A 24,090-nucleotide genomic window follows, 5' to 3' on the forward strand; every position below is an offset into this window, starting at 1 on the left:
ATATGGTAATACTGCTATTATAAAGCAGAATGGAAAAAGAGTTTATTTGAAATATGTCTGTCAGCTCTGTGGGTAATTTAGCTGCTAACAATTACAAGCTTTTACAAGTTATTTGTTCACATATTTATTTAGCGTTTGCTATGTACCAGACACAATGCTTTGTGCCAGGCATGTACTCTATAATTTGATTCCCTATAAGTATTAGAAGGTTGAAGTTTCTTGCCCACACACACACACAAGCTAAATAGAGGCAGAGCCAACATTTTAGCCTAAGTGGCCTCTAGGGCTAGCACAATTGACTGTGCTCTATGTACAGTCAATACCATCCTTCCATCAGGGAAGATACCGTCACTATGTTTTATCATTGCCTTTTCCTCTTTCATTTATCACCCCCCAAAAAGCAATGATCATATTTTATTTTATTTTAATTTTTTGCAGTACGCGGGCCTCTCACTGTTGTGGCCTCTCCTGTTGCGGAGCACAGGCTCCGGACGCGCAGGCCCAGCGGCCATGGCTCACGGGCCCAGCCGCTCCGCGGCATGAGGGATCTTCCCGGACCAGGGCATGAACCCGTGTCCCCTGCATCGGCAGGCGGACCCTCAACCACTGCGCCACCAGGGAAGCCCATATTTTATTTTATTTTGTATTTGTTTCTGTTGTTGTTGTTAATAGTCTATCTCTCTCCATTTCAATCAACCTTTCCTTCTGAGCATTTCTTTCAGGTTTTTTCCCTTGGAACGCAGATTCTAAGATGCAATAACAGTGCAGGTTTTTCAGAGGGGGGTATTCTTAGATTGATGTCTGAGAAAGGAAGGTGTCAGTCTGATGGAGAGCTGGGTGTATATTCAAATTTGGGGGCTGAGTCTTTATCTTTGTGGTGATCTATAGCCACATGAAGGGTGCCAAAGAAAAGAGGCATCCAGTTGGAAGAATCAACATTGTGAAAATGACTCTACTACCCAAAGCAATCTATAGATTCAATGCAATCCCTATCAAACTACCACTGGCATTTTTCACAGAACTAGAACAAAAAAATTCACAATTTGTATGGAAACACAAAAGACCCTGAATAGCCAAAGCAATCTTGAGAACGAAAAACAGAGCTGGAGGAATCAGGCTGCCTGACTTCAGACTATACTACAAAACTACAGTAATCAAGACAGTATGGTACTGGCACAAAAACAGAAAGATAGATCAATAGAACAGGATAGAAAGCCCAGAGATAAACCCACGCACATATGGACAACTTATCTTTGATAAAGGTGGCAGGAATGTACAGTGGAGAAAGGACAGCCTCTTCAATAAGTGGTGCTGGGAAAACTGGACAGCTACATGTAAAAGTATGAGATTAGATCACTCCCTAACACCATACACAAAAATAAGCTCAAAATGGATTAAAGACCTAAATGTAAGGCCAAACACTATAAATACTCTTAGAGGAAAACATAGGCAGGACACTATGACATAAATCACAGCAAGATCCTTTTTGACCCACCTCCTAGAGAAATGGAAATAAAAACAAAAATAAACAAATGGGACCTAATGAAACTTCAAAGCTTTTGCACAGCAAAGGAAACCATAAACAAGACCAGAAGACAACCCTCAGAATGGGAGAAAATATTTGCAAATGAAGCAACTGACAAAGGATTAATCTCCAAAATTTACAAGCAGCTCATGCAGCTCAATATCAAAAAAACAAACAACCCAATCCAAAAATGGGCAGAAGACCTAAATAGACATTTCTCCAAAGAAGATATACAGACTGCCAACAAACACATGAAAGAATGCTCAACATCATTAATCATTAGAGAAATGCAAATCAAAACTACAATGAGATATCATCTCACACCAGTCAGAATGGCCATCATCAAAAAATCTAGAAACAATAAATGCTGGAGAGGGTGTGGAGAAAAGGGAAAACTCTTGCACTGCTGGTGGGAATGTGAATTGGTTCAGCCACTATGGAGAACAGTATGGAGGTTCTTTAAAAAACTACAAATAGAACTATCATCTGAGCCAGCAATCCCACTACTGGGCATATACCCTGAGAAAACCAAAATTCAAAAAGAGTCATGTACCAAAATGTTCATTGCAGCTCTATTTACAATAGCCTGGAGATGGAAACAACCTAAGTGCCCATCATCGGATGAATGGATAAAGAAGATGTGGCACATATAAACAATGGAATATTACTCAGCCATAAAAAGAAACGAAATTGAGCTATTTGTAATGTGGTGGATAGACCTAGAGTCTGTCATACAGAGTGAAGTAAGTCAGAAAGAAAAAGACACATACCATATGCTAACACATATATATGGAATTTAAGAAAAAAAATGTCATGAAGAACCTAGGGGTAAGACAGGAATAAAGACACAGACCTACTGGAGAACGGACTTGAGGATATGGGGAGGGGGAAGGGTGAGCTGTGACAGGGCGAGAGAGAGGCATGGACATATATACACTAAGAAACGTAAGGTAGATAGCTAGTGGGAAGCAGACGCATGGCACAGGGATATCGGCTCGGTGCTTTGTGACCGCGTGGAGGGGATAGGGAGGGTGGGAGGGAGGGAGATGCAAGAGGGAAGAGATATGGCAACATATGTATATGTATAACTGATACACTTTGTTATAAAGCAGAAACTAACACACCATTGTAAAGAAATTATACCCCAATAAAGATGTTAAAAAAAAAAAAAAAAGATAAATGGGCTAAGATTATCAGTCAGTTTGTGAAAAAAACCCAAAGGGCCAAAAACATGTAAAAACATGCTCGGTTGTAATTAAGAAGTAGCAAATTAAAACTACCAGAGAACACATTTGGCCCATCCAAAAAAAAAAAAAAAAGAAAAGAGGCATCCAGAAACAACTCTGGATGCTGTTGTTTTCTTCAGCTGAGACAGTCCTCAAGGAGGATTGACAACTGAGGGCCGAGGGTTATCTTGGCATCACTCCCATCAGGCGGATGAAAAAGCCTTTCATTCCTAAAGTGGGACTGTGTAGTGCATCACAGCATCCACCATAGTAATTATGAATCTCTTCTTTAATTTATAAGCAAAATAGTATAAAGTATGAACACATATGCATATACACTTGTATTCTATTATATGCTTAAATGTATTGTTATAAATAACAAATGAGATTACAGCATAGTCAGTTACTGCATTAACACCTTACAAATTATTTAATATACATACTTACATACACAAAACATGCATGTGCATTCCTATCTAAATCTGTATTATTCCTAGATAGAAAAGGCTCATTGAAAAGTTTATGAATTGCTCAAGTGCAAAAATCAATGTGTTTATACCTTAAATTTGGTTTAGATCCTTGAAGTAGGGCAATTGATTGCTATCTATTATAGGCACAATTTCTGAATTCCTGCATCCAGATGACTAATGATATTGTAGATTCTACCTACATATCAGTATTAAAGAAAAATAAATAAAGCCTCTGTGAGTGGCCCTGATTTTCTGCCCATAGTTGGACACATTGTTCAAGTCTGCTTACTTTTTCCATTTTCCCATCTGCAATTCTTGACACAGATTTGTGACTATCCCTCTTTGGAAGAGAATGAGTATAGATGTATGAAAAAAATCTAAAGCAAATGCACCATTAAAGTGTTCAGATAAAAGTTAAATGAAGCTTCTTGTGATTCACTTGGAGTTTGCCTTAAGATTTTTCAATTTCTGGACAAGCCTGCACCTGTCCACAGATTCTGCTTTTCCTCCTTTAATAATTCAGTTGCTGACAGTTGGAGCTTTGCTTCTGCTTCATTAACCTGCTCCTGGGAAGTAGTATTTTCTCAAAATTTTGGTGACATTTTCATTTCTCATCTTTAAAGGATCCCTCTCTACCTCTTCCCCAGTCACACATTTCTACCATCTCAGTCAGATGAACTCTCTAATTGTTTATTCAACCTGACAGTGTTCAAAATCAGGTGCTTATTTTTGTCCTTTGATTTACACTGATCATTTACATCTTTGCCCATTAGATAGATAGTCTCTTTCTTCTTCCTTTTGTCTCCAAATCACAGCACGCTGAATTTGCATCCAGACAGAAATTTCGGGTTTGTCTAAGGATGTAAGGAGTTTTCATTATTAATGAAAAGTTAATCAAATGAAAGTAGAATTACTATAATATGTAGACTCCTTAAAAACATTTGCAATGAAAAAAGATCATGGTATATTTTAAGTGTAGGTGTATTGTTTTTCAAGTTCAGAGGACAGTCTGTTTACATACTTATGTTCTTTTCCGCTGTTTCTCCTGGTTTAATTCTGGGCCTCTGCTTGGATGCCAATGTATTCAAGAAGGTAATATTCTTTTTCTTCCAAACTCCCAAACATACTGATGTTACCCACATTGGGTCATATTTACAAAATCCAATATTATAACACACACTGATGTATTTTTTCTCGAGTCAGAAAATTTGAAACTAGCAAGTTCCAGAAAAGAAGGGATAAGTTTAGAGCAAAAAATGATTTAGAAGAAGGCTCTGACTCCTACTGATTATGTGACATTGAGTTGGTAGCTTAATCTTTCTAAGCCTCATTTTTTCTCATTTCTAAAATGGTGCAATTATCACTGCCTATCTCGTAGCACTGTTGGGAGCACCAAATGAATTAGTAAAAGCAAAATTCTCAACATAAAACATGGCAACTTATTGAAAATGCTTCTATTATTATTGATATGAAGAGTTTTGACGCAGAAGACACATGGGTCTCCAGTGGTAGAGTTTTCATATCTGAATTGAGAAAGAAAACTATATATTATTGGCCAAATTGTGTTTCCCCCCTAAATTCACGTGTTGAAGTCCTAAATCCCCATTACCTCAGAATGTAACCACATTTGGAGATAAAAATCTTTAAAGAGGTGATTAAGTTAAAATGAGGTCATTAGGATGGGCCTATTCCAATATGACGGGTTTTCTTACTAGAAGAGTTAATTAGGATGCAGACACACACAAATCAAGGCACAATCATGTGAGGACACAGGGAGAAGGCAGCCGTCTGCAAGCCAAAGAGAGAGGCCTCGGGTGAAACCACACCTGCCAACTCCTTAATCTTGAACTTTTAACCTCCAGAACTATGACTAAATAAAATTCTATTGTTTAAGCCACCCAGTCTGTGGTATTTTTTTATGGAAGTCCTAGCAAATCAATATACTTTCCTTTAAATATAAAGAGCATAACATAACGCCCATACATAGGAGGCATTTAGTAAATATTTATTCCATTTCCCCCACTTATGACTTCTATGACATTCTTAATTTTATAATTTGCATACACATCTTTTTCTCTTAAGAACATATATTCTTGATGGCAAAAATAATATAATCCCTACTTAGCACCCTTCTTTTCATAGCTAAGATCAGTGACTTGCAGCTAGTACATTGATGACTATTGGTTAAGTAAATAAATGGACATATGAATGAAAATGCAGATGAATTATCTACAGAAGACTGAAAATTCTGTTTGGACAATATATGGTTAAATTTAATGGCAACTTTATCTCCAACATCCTGTAATAGCCAGATGGTTGTAGCCATTTTAACAGAATATTAATTGGCAACCTAGAAGCAACACATTACAGGAATATTTTCCCATGTAACTCTCCTTATTTAGGTGGTATGGAAATGTTCATCTCTAACTGGACTTAAAACCCCGTGAATATGGCCTATTTAATATTTTACTTATGTCCTTTTCTTTGTTATCTGGAGTGAGATTATTAATGCAGAATAAACAGGTTAGCTAAATATTCTTGCCAGCCACAAAATAAATACAAACATGCATAGGTCAATAATGCCTTACTTGGAAACTTCCATCAACATTTTTCAGGGAAAGTGTAGGGAATTTGTGCAATCTGCCCAAGACAACTTGAGGCAAGCAGAGACTACCTGTATAGCTGATACCACGCCTTTACACATAGCGCCAACAGGAGGTTAGGAATGCCACCACACAGACTGCCATCTAGAATACTGTAGCACATCACAATCTTTTTCAGATTGATTCAGTAGGCCCATGTGAACACTGAAACAGAATATTTGACTTCATAAGCTCATATTTGGTCGTGCCCATTTACAGTTAAGGCATCTGTCAATAGGTTTATTTTCAATCTGGCTACATAAGAAACTATATAACATAGGCACTAAAACAGCATTTCCTAACGTGTGTTTTGTAGAATACTAATTCCTTCACATGTTAATTAGTAAAAATAAAAAAGAGGTAGTAGCATATTCCCTAGTCAATTCAATTTGGGAGACCATGACTCAGAGTTAAACTGAATTTCACAGATTTGCAGAAATTTTAATATAGGAATCTATGTTAAGATTACCCAGACATATGATTTCAAAATATATTTGACTGTGACACCTTAAACCTAGAGAGTGTCTTATTGGCTTATCGTACTGTACAACACACCAATGAAACTGCTCAACATAACAGTAAACGTTGCCAACTCAGAAATCAGAAATGTAACATTGTCTTGCAGAGTGAGGACTATATCCCAGAGGCTGGTTGAAACTTAGGAAGAAGAAACCTTGAAAATTCCTATTAATAAGTCCAAGGAACGAGCATTTAGGAGATCTCCCTTTGGCTTTGGCATAAGACTGGTTTTTGTTTGTTTGTTTGTTTGCTTTAGACTCTACCTACAATTCCTTCTTCTTGAAGGACATTTGAGGCCAAATGCATGTGTTTTGGTTAATCATCCAAAATCAGAATTAACACACAATCCTAGGCCAACTAACAGAGGGAGATAAAGGGCTGTGGAGTAGTATTTCCCTCAGTGAAATAAGACCTTAACAAAACCAGGTGTCCCTCAGTGGTTGACCTATTTTATCACTCAGTGTGACACAACAGTGATAAATACTGGAGGTGTTTATTCTAAACTTGTCCTTAAATAGATTCATCTTCCCAATTGCCTAGCATTACATTGAAATGTAATTTTAGAATATTTTCATCACCCCAAAAAAGATAGTATAGTTTTTAGCTGTCACTCCCTAATCTCCCTTCCCCGCCCAGGTCTAGGCAACACCTAAACTACTTTATGTATAGGTTTGCCTATTCTGAGCATGTCATATAAATAAAATCATGTATATGGGGTCTTGTGTGATTGTTTTTCACTTAGCATAATGTTTTCAAGGTTCATCCATTTTGTAAAATACATAAGTACTTCACTCCAGTTTATGGTTGAATAATATTCCATTGTATAGATATGTCATATACTATTTATCCATTCATCAGTTGGTGTACATTTTGGTTGTATCCACCTTTGCTATTATGAATCATGCTGCCATGAATGTCTGTGTACAAGTTTTGTGTGCATATTCATTTTTGTTTCTGTTTGGTATACATCTGGAAGTAGAATTTCTGGGTCAAATAACTCTGTGCTTCACTTTCTGAGGAACTACCAGACTGTTTTCCAAAGCAATTGTACCATTACATACCCACCGGGTGTGTTGGAGGGTTCTGGATTCTGTACATCCTCACCTCCACTTATTTTCTGTGTTTTGTTTTATTTTTTGATAATACTCATCCTAAGAAATATGAAATGGTCTCATGGTGATTTTTATCTTCATTTCCATAATGATTAGTGATATTCAGCATATTTTCATGTGCTTATTGGTTATTCATATATCTACTTTGGAGAAATGTCTGTTGGAGTCCTTTGCCCATTTTTAAATTTATTTATTTATTTTTGGCTGTGTTGGGTCTTCGTTTCTGTGCGAGGGCTTTCTCCAGTTGCGGCAAGCGGGGGCCACTCTTCATCGCGGTGCGCGGGCCTCTCACTGTCGTGGCCCCCCAGTTGTGGAGCACAGGCTCCAGATGCGCACACTCAGTAGCTGTGGCTCACAGGCCTAGTTGCTCCGTGGCATGTGGGATCCTCCCAGACCAGGGCTCGAACCCGTGTCCCCTGCATTGGCAGGCAGATTCTCAACAACTGTGCCACCAGGGAAGCCCCTTTTGCCCATTTTTAAATTGAATTTGTTTTCTTGCTGTTGAGTTCTAGTTGTTGTTGTTGTTTTTTTTTTTTGGTTTTTAATATTCTAGTTTTTTTTTTTTTTTTTTTTTTAATATTCTGGAATAGCAATCCCTTTTCCAGAAAAGGAGGGTCCTGTGGGGAAGGTGGTCGACAAGGAGACTATGTCTATCAGTCTATAACACTTCCAGTCTCTCATCTCAGCTTTCATTTGTTTATTTATTTTATTTATTTTTGGCTGCACTGGGTCTTTGTTGCTGCGTGTGGGCTTTCTCTAGTTGCAACGACCGGGGCTACTCTTCGTTGCAGTGCACGGGCTTCTCATTGCGGTGGCTTCTCTCGTTGCAGAGCACGGGCTCTAGGCATGCGGGCTTCAGTAGTTGTGGCACGTGGGCTCAGTAGTTGTGGCTCACAGGCTCTAGAGCGCAGGCTCAGCAGTTGTGGCGCATGGGCTTAGTTGCTCTGCGGCATGTGAGATCTTCCCGGACCAGGGCTCTTACCTGTGTCCCCTGTACTGGCAGCCAGATTCTTAACCACTGTGCCACCAGGAAAGCCCTCGCCTCAGCTTTCATTCTGAGGTTCTGAATTTCTGTTTACATTAGAAGCACCTGGGGGAGTAGTTAAATTCCATGACATTGCCCCTATAGCTTTTGATGCTAAGTCTCACATTTTTAATAAACACCATGCATAATTCTGATATAGTTCGTCTAGTTCCCAAATTTGACACATTTCCTTACATCTAAGGAACTCCTCAAGGGAACAAGAAAAGAAAGTAGAGAATCCAAATCAGTCAACATTTCTCCTAGTTAGCAAATCTGAAAAGGCAAAGCTGATGTATTTAACTACAGGTTTCAATATCTAATTATTTTCTTCTTCCATCTATCTGTAGCTAACATACCTGTATTAAATTCATCAATCTTTTATATTATTTACTTATATGTTTGTATTGGGCCTCATTCCAGAAAGGATTTTAAAGCTTCTTACAAACTGTATCATATATAAACTGAAATAAAATTTATAATAAAGGATTGGAAAAATACAGACTAAAAAGCAAGGCTGCTAAACTTGAAAAGGAAATGTTCATCATTAAGTAGAAACTCTAGTACTTCTTTATTTCATAAAAATAGAAATCATATATACCCTTTACAGTCATTTCATAGCATAACTGATATGACCTAAATATTGTAAAAACTTTTAAAATTAAAAAAAACACTTTTGATAGAGAACTAACATATCAGTGCAGAGAGTTGGAAAATGATGTTACATTAAAAAAACTGAAGACAATCAACTTTAATATTTAGGTGTACTTCCTTCAACATGGAGATATATATGTAGATGCTTATCTATAAGGATAGATTGGCTACATCATAATTAGGATTATGCTGCAATAAGTTTTTTTTTTTTTTTAACTCTGCTCTGTTAAATGTCCAAAATAGGAAAATTTATAAACAAAGAAAAGTTAGTGGTTGCTTAGGACTGGGGGATGGGGAGGTGGGGTGACAGGGGATGGGAAATGACTGCTAATGGGCAAAAAGTATCTTCTTAGGGTGATAAATATATTCTAAAATTATTGTGATTATTGAACAATACTGTAAATTTATTAAAAATGACTGAATTGTACACTTTGAGTTAACTTTATGATGTATGAATTATATACCAATAAAGCTGTTAAAATATTTCAGTTAACTACATACCAAGATTTCACAAAATAAATTCCATATTTTCTTTGCAATTTCATTCCATCACCTTATGTTAAAATGAATATAAACTTAAGTTAGTTTGTTATATAAATAGTGAGCTTATAAGGGTGATCACTTTGCTCTAGTTTGAAAAGTTTACAAAATATTTTAATAAAATAATATATGTCTTTCCAGAAAAAAAGGTTTTTAATGGATTCCTTAGAACTTTCTATATATATAAGATCACATTATCTTTTTTTTTTTTTTTTTTTTTTGCGGTACTTGGGCCTCTCACTGTTGTGGCCTCTCCCGCTGCGGAGCACAGGCTCCAGACGCGCAGGCCCAGCGGCCATGGCTCACGGGCCCAGCTGCTCCGCAGCATGTGGGATCCTCCCAGATCGTAGCATGAACCCATGTCCCCTGCATCGGCAGGGGGACTCTCAACCACTGCGCCACCAGGGAAGCCCAATCACATTATCTTTGAATTGGGAGAACATTACTTTTTTCTTTCTAATATCTCATTTTCTTTCCTAATTGATGTTACTATAACTTCCAGTATAACGTGAAATAGAAGCAGTGAAAGCTGATATCCTTGTCTTGTCCTTGATCTCAGTATGACGTTTGTTGTGGGTCTTTCACATATGCTCTTACCAGGTTAAGTTCTAGACACGGAGTACTGATTGTTCAGTGTTTTTATCAACAATGTGTGTTGGATTTTGACAAATGTTTTTTCTGTATCTATAGATACAATCTTGTAGGGTTTTTTGTGGTTTTTAAAAATTAATATGTCCTATTACATAAGTTGATTTCTGATGTTCAACCAACATTGCATTACTGGAGTAAATTCAACTTGGTCATGTTGTATAGAGCTTTTTATATGTTCCTGGATTTGTATTGCTAGTATTTTGTAGGGTTTCTTTTGGTGGTTTTGGGGGATAGTTTTAAAATTACTAATTCAATCTCTTTACTTGTTGTAGGTCTATTCAGATTATCTATTCCTTCTTGAGCCAGTTTTGGTAGTTTGAGTCTTTCTGGGAATTTGCTCATTTCATCTAAGTGGTCTATTTTATTGGTGTACTATTGTTCATAGTATTCTTTTATAATCCTTTTATTACTGTAAGGTAGGTAGTAATGTCCAGTCTTTTTATTCTGATTTTAATAATTTGAGCCTTGTATCTTTTTTTCTTGATCAATCTATCTAAAAATTTGTCAATTTTGTTGATCTTTTCAAAGAAAGAAACAACTTTTGGTTTCGTTGACTTTTCTCTATTGCTTTTTGGACTTCTGTTTCATTAATTGCCATTCTAATCTTCTTTATTTCCTTCCTTTTGCTGGCCTTGGGTTTACTTTGTTATATTTTTCCAGTTCCCTAGTGTGGAAGGTTAGATTATTGATTTTTAGATCTTTACTCTTATTATTTTAAAGAGATATTTACAGCTATAAAGTTCCCTCCAAGAACTGCTTTAGCTGCGTTACATAGTGTTGTGTTTACATTTTCATTCATCTCAAAAATATTTTCCATCTTCTCCTGTGATTTCTTCTTTGACACATTCATTTTTTAAGAGTATGTTGTTTCATTTCTGTAGATTTCTGAGTTTCTCAAATTTCTTTTGGTTATTGATTTCTAATTTCACTCCATAGTGGTTATAGAGCATATTTTGTCATCTTCCTTATGGATTGACCCTTTTATTATTACTGTTATTACTTACATAGCTGTATGTAATTCTACCATTTTATTTTAATCTATATGTCTGTGTTTTTTGTTTATCTGTTCCTTGTTTACTGCTTTTTTTGGTTAAATGATTTTTTTTACAATGTAATATTTTAATTCTTTTAGTTTTTAAACTATATTTTTGAGTTATTTTGTCAATGGCTGTTCTAGAGTTTACCATATATTTACTTATGAGAATTTACTTTAGAGTTACACTAAATTAATTCCAGTGAAATACAGAAATATTATTCCAGTATAGCTCTGTCTGATAAACTAAGCTGGCCCACAAGTTACCTTATATCTCAATGAAGTTATCTGTCTGTCTTAATTGCTTTTCACCACAATCTCCATTATTTTGAAGAGTACCACTAGGCTTTAATTTCCCCACATTCTATTGCAAACAAAGTCAGTTCCTTTGGGAAGAACTTCACTGCATAATATTTTATAACCTGTCTCTCCTCCGGACAGAATCTCGGAGCCATGGCTCTGAAGCAGAAGACAGACATAGCAGCCACTTCTCTCCACATAGCATCCGTGATTCAGGAGCTGGGTACTTGATGACGGAAGACAGTAGCCTCTGGTCTTCTCAGCTTATCTCTCCCAGCATGGGACCTCTATCTTACTAATGGTTGGACAGAGGCTAATCAGGATCCAGGTATTCTCAGTGGGCCAAGGTAAAACTTCCATCCCATGGGTGGAGGCTGAGTGGAAAAATGACACCTCCCTTCTTTGGTTGTACTCACCAGGAACTTAGACTCTTTAACAGGTGCTTGAGAGATAGGATGAGATATGCTGATGATCCACCACTTCTCAGAAGACACTGCAGACTTATACAGGGAGATGGGGGTAGTGGGAACCACATGCTCTTTGTTGCATTCACCTGTAGTAGAATTTCTGTCACAAGACTGAGAAAGAGTGGGAGCGGAATGGGTTTAAATGCCCTCAAACTCTTGCTTTTCTAACTGTGTGTTAGCAGATTTTCTTGAATAAATGTCTCTTTATTTGCTGTATGCCATTAGTCCATTTCCAGAGACTTTAAATGGTTGCTATGTCATAATTTTTATGAGTTTCACTAGGGAGCAGGTCTACAGAATACCTCATGTTGAAATCTTGGATATATAACTGCTCTCTTTAGTTTGTTTCTATACTTATCATTTATCTGCTGAGATGTTGACATTTACTATTCACTACATCTTATCAGTGTATTTTAGTCTTTGATCATAATTTTAAATTTCTTTTCCTCAAATTCAAACATTTGAATCATCTCAAGGTCTGTTTCTATTGATTTGTTTTATTTTTATGACTCAGATTTTCCTGATCATCCTTGGTTTACATTTTACTGATTTATGATTTGTTGGACACTGGGAATAATAAGTTGTGTGGAATCTGGACTATATCATCTTCCCTTAAACAATACTGAGTTGTATTCTGTTGGTAGTTATTTAACTGGTAATTCCTTTTCAGCCTTTCAAGCTTGGTTCTATTCTTTGTCAGTGGTAATCTATTAATATTTTGACCTCAATTCTGCAGCGTGGCTTTAATTCTAATGTGTGATTCTTACTCCTAAGACTTGATCTTTCATGGGTTTCAGTAGAATGCTTATTCCATGGGCTTCAACGAAATCGCCACACTCTGCCTGAGCCTTGTCATCTTGATCTGTCACATTTCCACAGTCAGAAGGCCAGTAAAAATGTTGAACTGATCTTATCTTATCTGCTTCCTCTCAAATTTCACAGTCATGTCCTACTTGTTGTTCAATATCTGAAACAACAGATGGTTGTTGATGATTTTGTGCATGAGGTTTCCATTCACTGAGATAAGAGCTACAGGACATAAAACTGGTTTTGGGAAAGGATCTTGAGTTCAAATTTAGGGGATGTAGAATTTGCGGAATCTTTAGCATATACAAAAATATATGCTAAGTTAGTTATAGGAATGCTATAGTAAGGCATTATAGATGACTGTGAGGACATCTGTGATCAAAGCTCAAACAGGTACCTATGGTTTCAACCAGGGATTTGAGATAAGACCTCAGAATGATTTCTAATCCTCACTGGAGATTGGGCCAAATGTATAGTTGCCAACATTATCCTGGCTAGGTTTGTATAAGAAACTGGGCAGAGATAATTTTGAGGAGTCAAGGGACATTGACATTGGATGAGGTGAGGCACTACACAGGACAGAGACTGATACTTCCAATGAGTTTCTATTTCACTGGACAAGATAAAAAAACATTTGATGGGTAGTTTTGTGTTGTGGCTGAGTACAAAACGTTGATACCACTGCATTTAGGGTCTCTTGTGAAAGTCAATATGCATCAGCAATGCACTTCAAGTTAAATAGTCACGTACTATTTGTTGGAGAAACAAAATAACTATAGCTTCTCATAGTTTTTTATCTCCTGAGGGCAGATGTTCCTGATAAACAGGCATTAGTGTTTCTTCCATTAGGAACTTTAAAAAATACAAATTAATGTCTTAGTATTGTAGCTTCTGTAGTGGTCTCTTGTGTTTTAGAATAGCACGAATCAATTCACCAAGGCTAGAGTCCTCTCACATTGTAAACCAGTGAAATTAAGTCTGTGAATCTGAAAAGCTGAAAAAACACCCCTGGGACTGAGGAAAATGTGAGAATAAGACTGAGAAGCCATGATTCCCTATCCATCTTCCTACACACTTACATAGCCTCTGTCATCTGGAAAAGAAAAACAGTTCTCACCATGCAAGTGAAAAGCTGTGAATGTGACCTAGATAATTCTTGAAGAATTTAAGTTGAAATACCTCCTTTAATGTCTACGGAAAGAAAAAAACTAAACCTTCATTCCTTAGAATGAAATTATGGTAAAAACAAATGTATAGAGAGAGATGGACTGAGATGAAAAAAGTTTTTCTCCCAGGTAAACTGTCTGAATATATCTGCCAATGCTTTAGAATAGTCTCATCATATTTAAATCATTGGAAATACTGTGTGTGTGTGTGTGTTGGTTGAGATAATAACCAAACATTATTCTCAGCCATAAGAATAAATAACTTCTCCACAGGAATAAGAAATACTTGGCATTCAAGAAATATCTAATTTGAAATGAGTATGCTATAAATAATTTTCTCACTGAAAATATATTTTACCCCTTAGTATAGTTCTCCTTTGATACTTATCTCAAGACAATAAATTATATAATAAATTTTAATAGTAATCGCTTCCTGTTTTAATTAGAACAAGGACAGAGTATAAGCAGGATGATATCCTGGCTTGATGCCCAGCTATTTTATAGATGCCTGAAAAATTTTTTTCTGAATGATTAACAGTTGGTATTGAAACAATATCAGAAGAATGAAAATTGAAGAAAAACTTGAGCTGTTCAGCACATAAAGGTAAAGTCTCCACGTTGGCATTCCCATTATCCAAAATTTAATGGGAAAAAGACATTGGGCATGATTTATCCCGCTCATAAGAAGAGTACATTTAAAAGAAGGAGAAACTTGGCTTATTATAAAGAAAAACACTAAGAAGTGTTCCACAGTAGTTTAATTTGCTGGCCTTGATTCAGTAGTGCAGTTCATTGACTAAAGGGAATGAGAGAAGTGTTATTTCTTCTTTGGAGACAGTCTTAACTGGGTGACCTAAATGGTTTTCTCCAGCACCAAGCCTATAAAAATTTAAACATCTCAAGATTTTGATTAATTTGTCCATTCATCCAATAATTCATTCATATTTAATTTTTAATATCTACTTTACTTCCCTAATTGTGTTAGTTACTAATGATCAGAATTTTGGAAGGTACACATTGCCCTTACCCTCTCATAGCTTCAAGAATAGTGGGGAAAACAAGAATGAAACAGGCAGTGTCAACAACATGTGTTGTGAGGTATAACTGAAGAAGGAGAGGGAGTTTTGGAAGCATAGAGCAAGAGCTCTTCAGCGTTAAAACTGTGCAACAATATGGAGTGTTCAGGCACCACCAAGGAAATTTCACACTCCTCAAGATACTTCTGTCAAATATCCTGGGACCAAAGTATAGTTTGGACCATCAGAAAAATCAAGAATCCAGGGTCACGTTTAGAGAGTGAGAAGAGGCAGAAGAGAAAACCCATTTTCACTGAGGCCTCTACCATTCAATTAATTTTCCTGGAGGTCACTCTAGTGTGGTAATATCTCTTCTTCACAAACAGAATACTATCCATCATTACACTCATTAGTGAATTCCTGTGATGTAAATTGATCTTAGTCAATGAAAAGATGGAAGTTTTGGGTTTGGCTGTGCAAGTGTTTTCTGGGATTTAATTGACTTGGCATTTGAGATTCACCCAGTAAACATTATACACCCTGGAAGCTCCAAAGGATTGATAACAACTTTAGAGTCTCCCTGTCAAAGGATGGAGAAAGCTCATTTAGCCTTTCGGCAACTATTTTCCTAGGGAAAAAATGCTTCCAATATGGTACAATAGTTATTTCCAGGTGGTGGTATGCAATATATCAACACAAAAGAGGATTTTGTCCCAAATAGCAACAAGGAGTAGCAAAGTAGTTTGACCATAGCCACATCCAATTTAAAAACATGTCTATCATCTACAAAAGAAATCACTCTTCTTATCCTCTCACCACTAACCCTAAGGAAATACAAATCTAATCTCTGCCTGTATGAATGCGCCTATTCTCAGCATTTCATATAAATGAAATAATATAATACGTGGTCTTTCGTGAATGGGTTCTTTCTTGTAACATAATGGTTACAAGGTTCATCTATGTTGTAACATATATTGGGACTTCATTCCAATTTATGGCTGAATAATATTACATCATATGAAAATGTCACATTATTTATTCATTCATCAGCTGGCAGACATTTGAGTTGTTTCCACCTTTTGGATAATACTCCTATAACCTTTGTATACACAATTTTTTTTGTGGAGGTACATTTTTGTTCTACTTCAGTATATGCTTAGGAGTGGAATTGCTGGGTTATATAGTAACTTTATAATTAACATTTTGTGGAACTGGCAAAATGTTTTCCAAATGGGCACCATTTTACATTCCCACCAGCAATGTTTATGGTTTCCAGTCTCTTCACATCATAGTCAAACGTCTGTTTTATCTATTTTTTTTTTACTATAATGATCCTAGTGAGTGCGGAGTGATATCACATTAAGGTTTTGATTTGCATTTCCTTAACAACTAACGATACTGAGTAGCTTTTCATGTGCTTATAAGACAATATATATCTTTTTAAGAGAAATGTCTATCCAAATACTTTGCCTATTTCTTACTTGGTTCTGTATCTATTTTTGAGTTGTAAGCTATTTTTATATATGCTATATACAAAAGATATATGATGTGCAAATGTTTTCTCCCATTTTATGAGTTGTCTTTCCACATTCTTGATGTTATCATTTGCAGCATAAAAGTATTGAATTTTGATACAGAACCATCTTCTGTTTTTCTTTTGCCAGTTGTGCTTTTGCTGTCATGTCTAAGAAGTAACACCTCATCTAAGGTCATACAGATTTGCTCCAATGTTTTCTTATAATAGTTCTTTTAATTTTAACTCTTATGCTTAAATTACTGCTTGATTTAATTTTTGTATATGGCATGCAGTAGAGGTCATACTCACTATTTTACATATAGATGATCAGTTACCACTATACCCTTTATTGAAAGACAAATCTTGCCCCATTGAAATGTTCTAGGCACTCTTGTCAAAAAAATTATTGACCAGAAAGTTAAGAGTTTCTTTCTGTACATTCAAGTCTATTCTATTAATCTATAATTCTATTAATCTATAAGTCTACTGTAAACCCAGAATGACCCTGTATTGATCACTGTAGCTTTGTTGTGAGTTTTGAAATAAGAAGTATGAGTCCCCCAAGTTTATTCTTCTTTTTCAAGATAATTTGACTCTTCTAAATCACTTCTATTTCTATATGAATTTTAGGATAAGTTTGTCACTTTATGCCAAAAAGCCAGATGGGATTTTGATTCAGATTGCATTGAATCTGTAGATCAGTTTTATGTACATCTTCTTCTTAACAATATTAAGGCTTCCAACCTGTGAAAATGGTATATATTTTCCTTTACTTAAATCTTCTTTAGTTTCTCACCAATGTTTTGTAGTTTTCAGCACTTCTTTAAGCTTTATCCCTAAGTATTGTATTTTATTCTTTTAGACGCTATTGTAAAGAGAATTTTCTTCATTTGATCTTCACATTGTTCATTCCCTGTGTATAGAAATACAATTGATTTTTGTATATTGAACTTGTATCCTTCATCTTTACTTAGGTTGCTTATCAGTTCTAATTGTGTGTGTGTTTTAGTGAACTCTTTACAATATTCTATGTAAAAGATCATGCTATCTACAAATAGAGATAAATTATTTCTTTCTTTCCAATCTGGATGCCATTTATTTATTTTTCTTTCCTAATTGTCCTAGGATATCTGGTACAATGTAAAAGAAAACTGGTAAATTAAGAGGTTGGGATTAATATATACATATTACTATATATAAGATAAATAATTAACAAGGATCTACTGTATAGCACAGCGAACTCTACTCAGTACTCTGTAATAACCTATATGGAAAAAGAATCTGGAAAAGAATAGATATATGTATAACTAAATCACCTTGCTATACACCTGAAACTAACACAACACTGTAAATCAACTATACTCCAATATAAAAAAAAAAAGTGGTAAAATCAGATATCCCTGCTTTGTTCCTAATCTTAGGAAATAACTGTCATTCTTTAACCATTGATTATGATGTTAGTTGTGGTTTTTCCCTAGGTGCCTTTTATTAGGTTGAAAGAGTTCCCTATTATTACTAATACGTTGAGTATTTTTAGCATGAATCATGTTTGATTTTGTGATATACTTTTTTCTGCTAATACTGAGAAGATCATTTAGTTTATATTTTTAATCTGTTGCTATTGTATATGACATTAATTAATTTTTAGATATTAAATCATCCTTGCATTTCTGGGATAAAGCCCTCTTGGTCATGGTATATAATACTTTTATACATTATTGTATTAATTTTAAAATTATTTGTTGAGATGTTTTGTATCTATTTACATAAAGAGTGTTAGTTGTTTTGTTTTCTTGTGCTTAGTTTGTCTGGTTTTGGTACTTAGTCTGCCCTCAAAGTTCAGAGATTATCTTACTTAAAATTCACTAGAAATCACCAGTAAAGCCATCTGGTCTTGGGCTTTCTTTTGTGGATAGTATTAAATTACTAATTTATTTACCTCTTACATGTCTATTTAGAGTTTACTATTCTTCTTGAGTCAATTTAGGTAGTTTGTACCTTTGTATGAATTTTTCCACTCTATATAACTTACCCAGCTTGTTGACATGTAATGTTACCTTATAAATTCTTTTATATTTCTAAAATTAGTAGTTAAGTCCACTCTTTCTTTTGTGATTTTAGCAAATTCAATCATTTTTTTTCCCCCTTTGTCAGCTGAGGTAAAATCTCATCCATTTTGTTCAACTTTTCAAAGAAACAACTTTTTATTTCACTGATTTTCTAAATTTATTTTCCAAATCCTTTAAAATTTATTCTGTGATCTTTATTTACTACTTTAGGCTTGCTTTGTGTTTACCTTTCTCTTTTTTTATTTTCTTAAGGTGAAAGACTAAGTTACCAATTTGAAACATACATATATAGAGAAAATATTTAGTTATTTACTTATTTATTTAAATACAGGTGTCACAGCTCTAAATTCCCTTCTCAGTACTCCTTTAGCTGCATCACATAAGTACTGGTATTAGTAGCTTCATTTTCATTCATCTGAAAGTGCTTTCTAATTTTCCTTATGATTTCTGACCAATTTTTTTTATATCTATGTAGATAGATGTAGATAGATATTGTAATCATTACTTTTTACAATTTTATGTCTCTTAAAGAAGCTGAGAAAAGAATAGAAAGTAAACATATATTTGTAGAGTTTATTATGTCAACACTTTATTCACCAGTTCTGGTTTGCTTGATTTTTTAAAATGTGAATGAGTTCCCATCTGGTCTAATTTCCTTATTCTAATACATCATTTTTTCCCACCCACTTCCTTGTGCTATTACTCTTCATTATTACAGTTCTCTAACATATATTGTTTACTGTAATTATTGTTTAAATCAGTTGAAAGGAAAAATATAAAATGATACTGTCTTTTATAATTACTGATATAATTACCTTAACTAGGGTTTTTTTTTTCTTTTGTGATGTTGATTTAAAGTGCTATCTGAGGCAAGGGTAAGTTAAAATGCCACAAAGCTCTCCTACCATGTTTCAGTCATCTTATTTCTTGACTTGTTGTTTTCTTGGCTGCTATAAACTTTTGACTACTTTCCAGAGTTCTGCCAAACTTGACGTTGAGTTTTTGTCCATTTTTCTTACCTGTGGAGGAAGAGGCCGTTGGAGCTCCATTCTTTGCCATTTTCACTTAGAGACTGATCTTAAGCCCCACTGTGCCAGTGAGGATTCTGCCCTTTGTTGATGGATTTGTGTATGGCTTGGAAAATGCTTCACATTTCCCCTACATCTTACTCTGATTGTTCCTGAGTGGGTACAGGCTAGTTCATGCATATAGCCTCCTAACCCACAATTATGTGTGATCCTAGGAGGGCCCTTTGGGCTGTATCCCTCTCTCTTTTATACTTCTGACATTTCTGATTTCGTGTGTGTGTGTGTGTGTGTGTGTACAGCTATTCCTCTTGGCTATTCCCAGCAAGAACAAAGTTTCTGCATCATGAGGTGATGAGTAAATTCCAGCAGTTTCCCCTGCCCAGGGTGAAAACACAGCCCTAGACTGTGAGTTGTGATAAGATGGAGTCCTTATACTGGCTATACCTAACCAGTATAAAGCCTCTGGTTTACAGCTTCCATTATCTGCAGCTAGTAGGACTGGGAATAGGAGCAGCCTCTGGCGCACATGTCAGACTCTTTCTGCCTTACTAAGATTTATTAAATTTTTTTGAATAAATGTTTTTCACTTGCTATATGCCCTTGGGACAATTTCTAAAGAATTTTAAGAGTTTTGACTTTATGTGTTTGTTTTGTTCCTTTCTAAATATATTTCTCTACTTAAGTGGTTGTTTCGCTGGTAAAGGGTTCACGGAGCTACTCATTCTGTCCAGAAAGGAGATCTGCCCCTCCTCCACACCCACACACTTTTTTTTTTTTTTTTTTTTGCTGTACGTGGGCCTCTCACCGCCGTGGCCTCTCCCGCCGTGGAGCACAGGCTCCGGACGCGCAGGCTCAGCGGCCATGGCTCACGGGCCTAGCCGCTCCGCGGCATGTGGGATCTTCCCGGACCGGGGCATCGGCAGGCGGACTCACAACCACTGGACCACCAGGGAAGCCCGCCCACACACTTTTTAATGCCACGCTCCTCTTTCTTAATTCATACTCTGCATAAGGATGAAAGTTTTGAGGTAGAGGGAAGAAGGCTTAAGGAAATGTGTCTAAAAGACTGCCAAGGCAACCTTGAGAAGTGATTTCTCAAGGTGATCTTGAGCTCTCCAGTAACCAATAATTACATTTCCCCACAGTGATCAAGCACTGGCTATTTAACTACATCTGTAGATATATATTTTGGTATGACTTACTATGTATTTACTTTAAAAAATAACTCAATTTCATTGTAGACATCCATTCATCCTCCACTCCTCATGAACTTTTTTATGAGGTAGAGCTCACCTGTGATAATAATGACATGCTTATTCAAGACCCTTGCATCAGGTGTCCTAGGCAATCCCCATGAATCAAACACATTCTTTTATAAAACAACCTATGAGTCGGGAACTATTACTATTCACTCTTTACAGATACAAACTGAAAGCAAAAAAATTAAGTAACTTGTTTAAGGCCATGTAGATATCAAGGTCATCAAGATACCATGTTATCAATTTATCGAGATATCATAGTTATCAAGGAAGCCAGGGTTCAAATTAGGCAGCAGGATCCTAGTCACTAAACCCAGGCCTGACCAATCAGAACCTTCCTTTTCTTTAGAGTTTAGGAATAAGCTTATGTCCAAATTAAACCAATGCAACCAATAGATGTTTGGCTTTCAGAAAAAGAGATTCACTCCTCCCATATGCACTTGAATCTCTGAGTATGTTAGAATTCTTCCTTCCATCTAGCTACTATGCGACTGAAGAGACTAAAGCTGCAGAAAGGAAGGCAGCCTAAAAGTTGGAACTTGATACTTATCACCATTTGAACCATGGATCCAGCTGTGCTTCAATTCATGAAAAACTGAACAATTCAGTTATATAAGCCAATACATTTATGCCAGATTTTTCTGGGTTTTTTTTGAGTGTTTTAACGGACGTGTCACCAGGGTCACAGATTCCAAAGTTCAATGAGATGCCTTTAAAAACAGAATTTGGTGCCGTTCACTGTCAGTAAAAACACAGTACTTTAAAAGTTATATCTTGACAACACTGTCACTTCTAAGAAAAAAAAAAGGCTATGTGTGTGTTTGTGTGTGCGGTGTGTTTATACACAAATGTACATTTAGTCATGTTTTTTATCGGTTTCCTGTCATTTTAGTAAGATAAAATGTACACATGTACGTATATGTGTGTGTGTCTGTTTATACACAACATAGATTTTATTATGGTTCTTGTTTGTTTTCTGTCATACTGGTAAAAAAATAAAGTTCAGGTTCACGATATTGCTTGTGAACACCAAACACTCTTCCCACGCAACCAAGAAATACATCTTTTCTGAATGATTTACAAAATTAATGATGTCCGTTAATATGAGTCCAAAAGACATATTATCAGTTTTATTATGTACAAGAGAGGTATAACACAAGGCGTAGTTCATAAACATAATTTGTTTTCTTATTTATCTCACACTAGAAAAATAGGACTAGCAAAGTTGGAATATGCCCTGGAATTATTTGTTTGTCCTGTCATAGAACATTTAATTTAAAGGTCTGTATAACTCAGAGAGAGACTTCCATGTTTGCTCAATTTGACTTCTGATATGTCTCTCCTAATCTTGACAACAAGAACAAGACTACGGGCAGATCAAAATAAAATGTATATCATTCATCATGCTACTTGTCAGGAACCACAGAAACAAAGAACAATCAACTATGGTCTTTGATTTCCCCATCTCAGCTACTTCTTTTCCTCTACACAGTCTAGTATGGATACCAACATGTTTGCAACAATATGATGAACTCTCTAATAGAGACATGACCAAGGTATTACTCATCTTTGCATACTCCACATGCCTCTCCCAGGGCCTTTTACAAAGGAGGAACTTACTGAATGCTGCTTGAATTAATATTTGTAAAAGGCAGTGGGTTGCTTCACAACTCAGGTAATAATATATTATAATAATAGACCTGTTTCTATGTCTAAAGATTTCGTATGGAGTAAAATGTATCTATCTATCAATCTATAGTTATCTATGTATCTGCCTACCTACATATCTATCCATCCATTCATTTATCTATCCCTTAACTATATATATATATATATATATATATAGCAACAGAAAAAAACCCTGTTATATATATATATAATATATTTAAATATATATAAATATTTATATATATATTAACTTAGAAAGTTTTTTTTTTCTTTAACTTAGAAAAATCTTGACAAGCAAATGCTTTCTCTGCTTATCTTTGTATCTCAATCAAAATCTATAATGGAATCATCACAGCAACTGCCCACAATTTACTTTTCCTCTAACAGTTAAACAATCTATTTATCTATCTATCTATCTATCTATCTATCTATCTATCTATCTATCGAGAGAGGTTATCCAATTATTCTATTACACTTACATTTCTATATTTTATCCCCTAATCACTAGAAAATTCTACCTAAGTTTTATATTTCTTCTGCTTTGTCAAGGACAGTCTTAAAAGTTAACAGACATTACATGCAATCCAAATGCTTCTTATTATGATTCAGGTTGTTGCCCTATTGGTTTCCCCAGGGATATCATAGAGCTTCAGATACAAACACCTTCATCTTTACCACTCTAGTAATTCGAAGGGGTATTAATAATATACTGAGGCATGGCATAGGAGACCTCTGGATCCAAAGTTCAGAGTTAATTAGATTTCTATACTTGGAATCAAGAAGAAAGAACATAATATCAGCTTCACACAAAAAGGATCATGAACTATTGGAAACATACTTGACTGGATGTCAGCTGATATAGGTTTTAGTATTAATTCTAGCACTGATTCACTAGTGACCACGCACAAGTCCCTATGTCTCCTAAGCAAAGGGCGTTGGGTCAGTGGCCAGAGAACCCACTGTTTGAATCCTGAATTCATTCATAGGAGGGTATAAATGACCTTGAAGATCCTCTCCCCATATTTCAATATTCAAATCCCTAATATCTTCAGCTGTAAAATACTGATATTTTCTGTCACACTGGTTGAGCACAGATTCGTTTCAAGATTCAAATAAGATGATGAATATGAAATTACTCTAAGAATCATAAAATACAGGCTTTATTTTTCTGATTATATATTGACTACAAAAATAATTGTTAAAAGAATGAATAAAGGTATTATAATTCTTTGTGTCTCTGAATTGTGTGACAGGCAAAGAAAGATTTCAAAGATAATACAATGAAGTGTTAACTGCAAAACACTTACTGCATTATGCCAAGTCACTGAGGCAAGTGGAGCCGTGCCTGACTTTGCCTGGGCTGATGTCTGTAGTAATTTCCATCCATGTGTTCAGCAATGG

Source organism: Pseudorca crassidens, chromosome 20, assembly GCF_039906515.1.
Source record: "Pseudorca crassidens isolate mPseCra1 chromosome 20, mPseCra1.hap1, whole genome shotgun sequence".
Lineage (NCBI taxonomy): Eukaryota > Metazoa > Chordata > Mammalia > Artiodactyla > Delphinidae > Pseudorca > Pseudorca crassidens.